At 47.0% G+C, this 9533-nt stretch overlaps 1 protein-coding gene and 1 pseudogene across 1 annotated transcript in view; one reads left to right on the top strand and one right to left on the bottom strand.

Moving 5' to 3' along the window:
* Positions 1-808: 808 nt before the first annotated feature.
* LOC146186980 (uncharacterized) overlaps positions 809-9533 on the top strand; it is a 114109-nt gene continuing 105384 nt past the window's right edge. The window contains exon 1 of the mRNA XM_084607534.1: positions 809-1252. The gene's annotated coding sequence lies outside the window, so the exon portion shown is untranslated. The remainder of the gene's footprint in view (positions 1253-9533) is intronic.
* On the bottom strand, positions 5470-9519 carry LOC146186981 (uncharacterized; annotated as a pseudogene).

Genomic DNA, 9533 nt, shown 5'->3' on the forward strand with positions numbered 1-9533 from the left:
GATGAGTGCTGCAGTTTCTATTTCGCTCACAGTTTCCGCGCCGACGCAGTCGAAGAGGGCGCCATATTTGCAAGCGGTGGACCGTGTTGTGTGAGATTATAAAATTAGCTCAATATAAACATGCCTAATGTTCTACGAATGTTCTAAAAATGTTCTATCATGCCTTTTACTACGCTTATACGTTATTTGCGCTTCTGTTAAATTGATTAGTTTTAAAAGTTTAGAGCTCACTGATGACAACGGTGTCGACGACCACTTTCGAATGTGTTTTAAATCTCAAAAGAGATTGAGGAAGCAGCTTAAAGTCAAGCAGGCTCGAGCTCGATTGCCCTTGAAAGTTGCAATGTGACAATTTCGATCTGCAATGTTTAAAGCAAATCAAGTTCAATGAGGATCGAAAGTGGTCTCGTGACAGGGGTATTAGTGAAGACAATTAACTTACTAATATTTAACTAGAGCACCAGTAGGAACTGCTGCGGTGTCCGGTTATATGTTTGCCTATAAAAGGTCCAAAGGGTGAACGAACGTTCTGGCAGCGTTGGGTTGATGGGTTACCAGCAGTGCGCCGAATGCAGATCACGCTTCTTTTCGCCAGCGGCGATCGCTGCTGCGGGCTGCCAGCTAAACGCGTGTGGTCTTTCTTGTTTCGTCACCTATCCGCCCTTGTCTTCGTTTAAAATTGCAACACGCCACGGCCGCAAAAGAACGTGACAAGGCAGGAAACAACGCACGAAGCGACGTTCGGAAGCAGAAGACACCCCCCCCCCTCCCCTGATAACGGACAGCGATTAGGGACCTGGTGAAACAGCTGAAACATCCGCCGGTTCATTCGTTGAGACCAGGCGAGACAGAGGAGCAAACGAAAAAACAGAAGACGCAGAAAGAGGCAGCGATGCATCTGTACTATAGTGGCTCTGTGCTACTGTTCTGGCGTATCAGTGCCTCGTTTTCTGCACCGTTTCGCAGTGTCGTTCTTCTATAGGCCGCCAGGCGTCGTCATCAAGCCACCAAGCGCCCGTATGGCAAGAAAAAACTCAGTTGACGCAGGCTGGTGGCGGCGTCAGGTTGCTCGCTTGGTGCCTTCGTGCTTCCGCTATGCATTGTCGTTCTTAAATCGAGTTTTACCGTTCGCGACAAAGTGTCATTGAAATAGCAGTAGTGGTAATATTTCTGCAGAGTATCGTTTTCTGCTTGACGGATGCCGTTGGGTTTTGCACCGTGTGTCTGAGGTCGCAACAGCCGGTATATTGAGGTGAGTTTTTCAGTTTCAGCTGTCAAGCGCGTTGCGTAATGCATAATATCGTCACTAAGCGCAGCGGCCAGTTGGATGTTCCGGGGGGGGATTTGCGTAATTAGTCAAAACGGACTCGCTGCGCGTACGTCGCTCGCAGTGGCAAAATCTGTTTGCTCACCTCGTACTTGTTTGACGCTCTGCAGTGTGTTGCTCTAGTGCGCGCTTTTCTCTTTTCTCTCAAAAGTCGGCGATATTGTCGTGTCAAAGTTTTCAAAGAGACAGTAGTGAATATATCACGCAACGAATTGATGCAGCAACGCGCTATTGAGGACTGCGCGTTTTCTTATTACTTTTTCTAAATCTTAGTGAGGTCAAATAGTTTTTTTTTCGTTTACGTTGTACCTTGTGGAGTATACGACACCGAATGTTTATCAGTATCGCCACCATTAGTTATGATGCTGAATTACTTTAGATCTACGGGTGACGGTTCGGGGCGCTCCATTAAAGGCGTAGTGTGTAGTAAATGAGCCTGAGAGGTATTTCTAGGAGTACTGCTAGCACAACCTACGCGGTCGTAAAGACGTCGAGACAGAGGGAACAACTGTAGTGCACTACGAGGACTGTGTGGACTGTTAGAATATTTTTCTATTTTACCTCCATGCCGTGATCGCTCTCTTCCTAGTGTGTTTCTACAGTATAAAGTAATCTTGTCTGCGACTAGTTTAAGAACAGTCTATATAGAAAAAACCTATTCAGGAGCTTAAAAAAAATATTCTGGGAACTCCTTTCACATTAATGCGTGCTAAAATATTACTTGCATGTATTTTTTTCACCGTTTCTTACTGCGCGAGTGCCACAGAGCGGATAATTTGGCCGAATAGTAACTTTGTGCAGTTGGCTTGGTCTTAAGGGAAAATATAGCCACAGAAACTGTTCCACATGTCGTTGAATGCCTCCAGTTACAATTGACGGCGTGTAATTGGATTCACGAATGTCATAATTTTGAATCCCTAATATAAACCAGCCCCTAAAGGGACAGCAGGTTGGTAATAAACGGGAAGCATATGATGCCAGATCACCCTGAACTCTGGAGAAAGAACGGCTTCGCCACTTGGTTGATAAGACATTTTGGTATATTTTGTTGCGGATCTCTCTCATAAAAAGCCGTTGAACATTGCGAGAGAGGGGGGAAAGGCACCAGCACAGCGTCCGCAGTCGAGGCAATGCGCAGCACGTTGTTTTGCCACCAGATTGTTGTGCCCGAGCGGGATCGTAGCTTCAAGGAGCTGGGGCTTCCGTGCGCTGCCTGGGGCCTCGAGGAAGAGACTCAAAGCTCGACCATCTCCGTTTATTTCTGGAGAGAGACTGCTTTAACCAACTGTACAATAATGAGGGCGCGTAGCTCGTTTAGAGAGAGTGCGAAATATAGCAACAAAAAGTACAAAACACATAGGCACGGCTGCTTCCAAAGGCCCGTTTGTCTTTCGGCGAACTGCCACCGTAACGCCGACACTGGCACACAGCAGTTTACAGGAAACCAAGCGGTCCCGCGTGAAGCGTCGAAGGCTTCAAAGGGACCGCGGAGAACGCGCAGCCCAGCGGGCGGTCATCCCTGCTCGGCCACCTGAAACATAATTCTTGCTCCCTCTTTTCCTCGCCGCGGCGTCTTTTCCGTGCGCATCGCGGGCCGCTGCGCGGTCGCTCCTTCCCGTCGTGGCGGCGTCGAGCGCCTTGTTGAAAGCCAGTGAAGTCGTTCCGATCACAACAACGTATTGCGGAGGCCCTGCTGCCGCGCCCAATGCTACAGTGAACCAAGACAATCGCTAGGGGACCTGCAACATTCTTACTATCATTGACTAATACATTGTAATAATTTATATTTTAATTTATTCTGCCCCTCCCCCCCCCCCCCTCCCCATTTCGTCTTGTAGCTCACCTCTTTAAATGCATCTCCGTTTGTCTCGATATCTCTCTCTATACCTACCGAAACAGTTTAGATTATTCAAAATTGCTGTAGCAGATGCTAGGGTGGCATCTGCTACTAAATAACCACTTATATTACTACAACTTCCTTATCACGTCATTTATTGAGTAAATAAGTGTGCACTTAAAAAAAAAACAGACCGCTTAAGGGTCGGTTCAATATAGGCCAAAGGTAGAGGCACGTGGTAGGATATTTGCTTGTAATGAGTTCCATAGAAACAAACGCAACGACATAATTGAATCCGAAGTGCGCCTGGAGCCTACTCACCTGGATTAAGGACAGAGAAATTGATTAGGTTATTCTTTTAAAGATGGATAAGGCTATTCTGTAGTCTCCCAGGTTGTCTAAAAGAAATATATTTTTTTTTGTAAAAATCAGAAAATTCTACCTAGGAGATGGAATCCTAGCCACGGCAAACATGTTTTGTGGAAGGTTTTGAAAAAGGCCTCTTTCGGGTCTTCGATGTCGGTGCATTATTTTAAATGCCAGGCGTGTGCGGAGGCCTTACTTGCGTGCTTTCAGGACAGTAATGTTTGCCTCTGCCTGCCTTCCATCGCGTTCTGCGCCATCGGAGTAAAACACCATTTTTTAAACATAGGGAGCCGCTTGACCTTTACCTGAAGGTGAGCAATAGTGCGCTTAATAACGCATTTTCTTTTCGGGAATACTCCCAATTTTTATGTCGGCCTTTTGGGAAAGGAAGATGCATTGTCTGCCCTAGCGCATTTAACGCCACCTTTTTATTCTGCAAATATATTTCGATTATTTTAGGCCTTTTGCGGAAAAAAGCAGGCATAATAAGTGCATACATCTAAACTTATCAAGGCTACATATGCCGTCTTTTCGAATCCTTGTCATAAACCATCCCCCAACTTCACAAGGAGGTGGATGCTAAATATGAAGCGGAATTGCTACGACAGCATGAACACAGCAGAAGGAACGGTTATGTCAGAGGGCTGATACAAGATCGCGTAGATGTTCGGTTTAACACTGTGTTTACCAATTTGGCTCACGATGACGTTTTTGACCAATAAGGGCTTCGTGAAAATAGCTTTGTCGCCGTTATGGTTACAGCCCAACCGATGCATTCAAAGTGTATACGCAATACATAGGACACGAAGAGAAGTTGGTGCCAAGCTTGTTACACAGGCACCTACCTAGTGGTCGCGCACAATTGCGTAATACTGACTAACGTGTGTTTGGGATGTGTAGTAAAGTTGCAGTAATAATAACTAAAATGTACCCTTGTTCAAATATTTGTCTTGTAAGGGGTAGGAATATTTAGCTGCCTGCTAGTTTTTAAATCTTCCATCTCGGCGCTTATATGAACAGTCCTCCCCGAAGTCCGCCCAGATGAATGAACGTTTTTACGGCATTCATATCAAATAGGGAATAACATGATCACAAACTTTAGAGTTTTGATGACCACTTAGAAGTGGGAAAGGTGGACGCGTGAACAATGTTGAGCCATACTGGCTGGCTCTGCCCTAGTATGGACCTGCTGGCAAAAAAAAATTTTGGGCTTAAATATTGAAGGCCTCCGCCTTCTCTCAGGGGGCTCGGGAGCCGCACACCGAGCGACGAATGACCACAAAAGAATGCTGCCTCAGGAAAAAAGCTTTAATTAGGTTAGGAAAAAATAAACAGAAGAAATCAACTGGGTTAGAGTATATCAATGGATAGATGCAAAAGCGGGGTCTACTGGTACTGCAGACATTGCACCGGCGAGTCAACAAAGTATCCGTGCTCTCGAAAATAAAAAGAAACACACCACTGGCGGATACACACGGGGGACGTTAAAGCGCGCGCGAGCGAAAATAAACGCCCCCGAGGCGAATTCACTCACGTAGATTGTTCCTCCGGCGGGAAATGGCCGCGCCATTGACTCCGACCGAAACACACCTGACAACACCATTACAACACCCGACCGAGTCAAAAAGGCCACCGGCGCCGATCGCTCCCCGCTTATCTAGTCTCGGGTAAGAGTCATGTGCACACACCTGTGCACATGACCGGCTGGCGTGACATGCGCAGAAGGTCGCCGCCGGCTCTGTCTCGCCGGGCGCGCGCGCTCGAAGTTACGCGGCCCACATTCCCCCCTTCACAAGGCCCACATTCCCCCCTTTCAAACCCCTCCTGGGGGTTTGAAAAGAGCAGAAAAACAACAAAGACAAAAAAGGCAGGGAGAACCGGCAGTGTCGAATAACACACCATGGAAGAAGGAAAAAGAAAAAAAACACCGACAAAAGTTTTAGATCTCATCAATGTCAGTGAGGTTGCCGGCGGCCGAGGTGTCCCGGGCAGAAGGGTCATATGGCGCCTGCTGGCCCTGGTGGAGAGCCGTGGTAAACTGAATCAGCATACATTACCCGGCGCTGTTCATTGCTCCCGGTTCTAACGCTTCTCGAAGAGTATTGTATAGCCGCCGTTGCTCCTGATGTTGTGTGCTGCGGTTGTGTGTGTCCTCCGATATCACACATGAGTCGCACAGTGCACACCACCCTACGTTTGCTTTTTCGGGGAGGGGTGGGATGGGGACCGCACTGCACATGCCATCCAAAGTACGGCCAGAAAAAGGGCACCGGCACCGGCAGGGTGCCCCTCTCCGGGCGGAGCTGGGTCTCCCAGGCGGCGGCCGAGGAGGAGGAGGCCTCTGTACTGCCTCCAATGTGGCACCACGTGGCGACGTGTCGCTGACTTCTTTGGCCTGTGGGCGCCCCACCTTAGTGCCGAGGGGGATCTCGGTAATAGGGTTGCTGACACGAACTGGAGTGGCGGGGCATCCTGCGGAAAGCCGACAAGGCGACAAAGATTCACATGTATTGCTGCGTATAGCAGCGTACGATAGCCGGCAAAACAAAATGTGAAACGACACTTCTGTGGTTACAATTCGTTTTGACGTTCGTGCTATGTCCTGAGGTCTGCGACATTGACTGGACCGGTATCTCGGCCACCATGCGTTTCACGAAGTACGTAGGAAATCCTAGAAACCTGCTTCGTTACCACGTAAGGGCAAATCCATCGCGGAGCGAGTGAAGCCGCAAAACCCTTTGATGCGTCGCAGAGGGGTTGTGCGCACCGCAGCACTTTGTCACCTACCGCGAACTCCAGTTGTCGCTTGCCTTTGTTGTATTCATTACAGTGTTCTGGGCGGGCGAGATCCAGATTCTCTCTTGATTCTTTCAGGGTTCTGGCTAGATCCTGAGCGTACCTAGAATAATTGTGATCTGGTAAATCAGAACTGTACGCCAAATGACTCTCAATGGGAAAGTGAAGTTCACGACCGAGGAAGAATGATGCCGGCATAAACCCAGTGGACCGGTTTACCGTGGTTGTCGTAGCGAAGGCCACTTCCTGCAGCCGTGCGACCCAATCCTTATGGCCCTCTGTGAGCGCCACCAACATAGTCCTTAGATTTCTGTCCACACGTTCTGTGATGTTAGCTTGAGGGTGGTAGGGTATAGTCTTCTTCTGCTGCACGCCAAACGCTTTGCAAGTGTCAACAAGGGTCATCGCGCATGGCCTACAAAACAGAGGTATACAGGCTCTTCGGAACAACTAGGAAGAAGCGGGGGCCCGTAGAAGAACAGTTATTTCACAGCAGACCATCACGGACACAAAATGTGCTTCCACTTGATGGGTCTTGAGCTTCTGCGAAGAGACTGTAGGGTTAGACCTTTGGGTTGCTCCGTCTTGAACTACGTCTCGTCGAGAAGAGCCGTGACACCGACGCAACGCAACTGTCGAAATTATCGGCTTAAGGCTCCTTCGTAGCAAGGGGCAGGAGTGAAAGACATTCTATGGTGAGGCAAACAAAAGTAAATGAAAATAAAGTACCTCTGCCCGTGCCACTAGGCGAGAAAGACATATATATTATGCTGAGGCATGCAAAAGGAAAGAAAAATAAAGAGCCTCTGCCCGTGCCACAGTCTGCATCAGCGTGCGCACGACCACTTTTGTACACGATTGCGAAATCATATTCTTGTAGCCGCAGGGCCCGTCGTGCAAAGCGGCCGCACGAATCCCTGAGGTTAATCAACCAACAGAGCGCGTGGTGGTCGGTGAAAACGGTGAGCCGCGTCCATAAAGATAGGATGAAAACGCTGCGTAGCAAAGACGACGGCTAAGCGTTCCTCCTCTGTACGGCGTAATCCCGTTCCGGTCGCCTACTAAGTGATCGACTGGCGTAGGCACCCAGAGTGGTATTACAAGTGGTAGCGCTTCCAATTAGGTTGTACCATTCGAGAACCGCTTCAATATAAGTGTACCACTTGGCGAGATAAGTGGTTCTACTCAGGAACCACTTTAACGCAAGTGGTCATATATGGTCTTCAGTGTGGTCCCCCTTGAAAACAAGTTTGGAGTAAGTGGTAAGAGTTGGTGTGCCAAGTGGTTCCACTGGCCCTTTAAGTGGTCAGTAAGAAAAGAGCACTTAAGATCAAGTGGTCAAGTTTTGAAACCCCTGCATATTTCTATTCTAATCTGGATGAGTACTGTGCCGGCAGATTGTGTAACCAGAACCTCAGATTTGTTTTTAGCTATAGATTAGGAACTCTATTCCAAACAAGCTGAATAAGATAATTACACAACCAATTATGAACACGTATAGGGCACAACATGCTCATCTTAATTACTCCTTTAAATAAATATACAGAAAGAACTACATAAAATGTAAGGTGTACACAATGATATGCATAAGCTTAACAACGACACGGGGAGAGAGATAAATGCCATGGCATTTATGCCCTGTAAACACAAAAATGGATCAACAGACAAACTAATATAATTTTTGTACAGAATAAAAACCTTGTCTTGACCACTCGTACTTGTTGCATAATTCAGCAAATATGACTTCGTTGTTAACCTCTAAGTACATACATGGGTGCACACACTCACAAAGTTTATATAGAAACTGTGTGGAGTGCTTACGGACATATTTTAGGTGACTTTAGTATGCAAATTCAATTACATCGTACCTTTATGACATGATGTACAGTAGTGAGCAAACTTGGTATATAACACTAAAGCCGGTGGGTGAGACCGGGAAAGCTGCATTCTAACATCATCTAGCGACAGCTATCAGGCATCGAGACAATTGTGGCGGTGCCCAATTTTATCCTAATGCATATGTCGCTTACGCTGTCCATGTAGCTGTTGGTAGATGGCATTTCGAGGCAGTTTTCCTGAGCTCCATCACCGGCTGACTTTTGTATACCACTTTTGATCACGACTGTACACATTGCAGCTTCCGTCAACTACAACTACTACTAATGTAGGCATTTTCCAGTTTTAATTCCGTTGAATCCCGCTACGATGAAACTGTGTACTGCAAGCTGTGAATAATTTTACCAGTAATTCTGACCCGGGCATGCTCAAAAATGCGGTCAACTGCCCCAGCAGTGAGCCCTCTCACCAAATTACAAACATACTTGGGTATTGCTTTCGCTTTACCAAGGGTTTGCAAAGTGTTCGGTTTCTCTCCGTTTTTCGACAACACCAGTTGAACTTCTTCTAAGGCCATACTAATGAGTTAGAAAATGTGCTCCGAAGTAAACCAGGTGATAAAATTTGGAGAGACACTCCATTTGAAAATTATACAAGCTTCAGGAGATGGCCCATATAACTCATACGAAAAGCATGAGAGTGCCCACAGCGGCCCCTGAAGGAGCACACCTTTCGAGAGCTGCAGAAGTTTGTGTACATTTGAGGTCATCTGTGCCTTACTGTAGAGCAATTCAGTCATCACTACGAATCCTGTAAGTTTTAAAGTGCTGACATCAACATCCTCAGCAGTTACAGATGTTCTGCCCAACATATACAAAGCTGAACTAAAAAGTTTGAAATGTTTGTAATACTGCTCTCGCAGCACATCTTTCAAGCAAGGCAAGCATTAATAAAATATCCAGCACTGTCACTCAGCTACCTTCCAGTATTTGCGTAGATTAAGGGCACGTGGTGGTCTATTGAAACACTGTGGTGGCTTAAGATGGCAGAGCCGTCCACTAACTATGGCTTGCCGTATGGGATTTTCAATGTAATAATGTTCACCAACACCTGACAGCCACATCTCAGTAAATTGACGAGCCGCGCCGAGCACTGCACAATGCATGTAGTCGGGAATAAAATTCCAGAAAACATCAAATCCTGGCACATTAAGGAGAGACGAGGTACCCTTTACGCTACGAATTGTACGCTTGGGTCTTGCTTCTTTCATATCTTTCAGCATTTGCAGCTCTGTGCTGTCGTCAGTGGTACCCAAACTGACTGAATAGTTTATGCAAAAAATCATTAGTTAAAATATTGTCACGTGCTTCG

This window comes from Amblyomma maculatum, chromosome 6 (assembly GCF_055883805.1).
Source record: "Amblyomma maculatum isolate TAMU_Amacu chromosome 6, ASM5588380v1, whole genome shotgun sequence".
Classification (NCBI taxonomy): Eukaryota; Metazoa; Arthropoda; class Arachnida; order Ixodida; family Ixodidae; genus Amblyomma; species Amblyomma maculatum.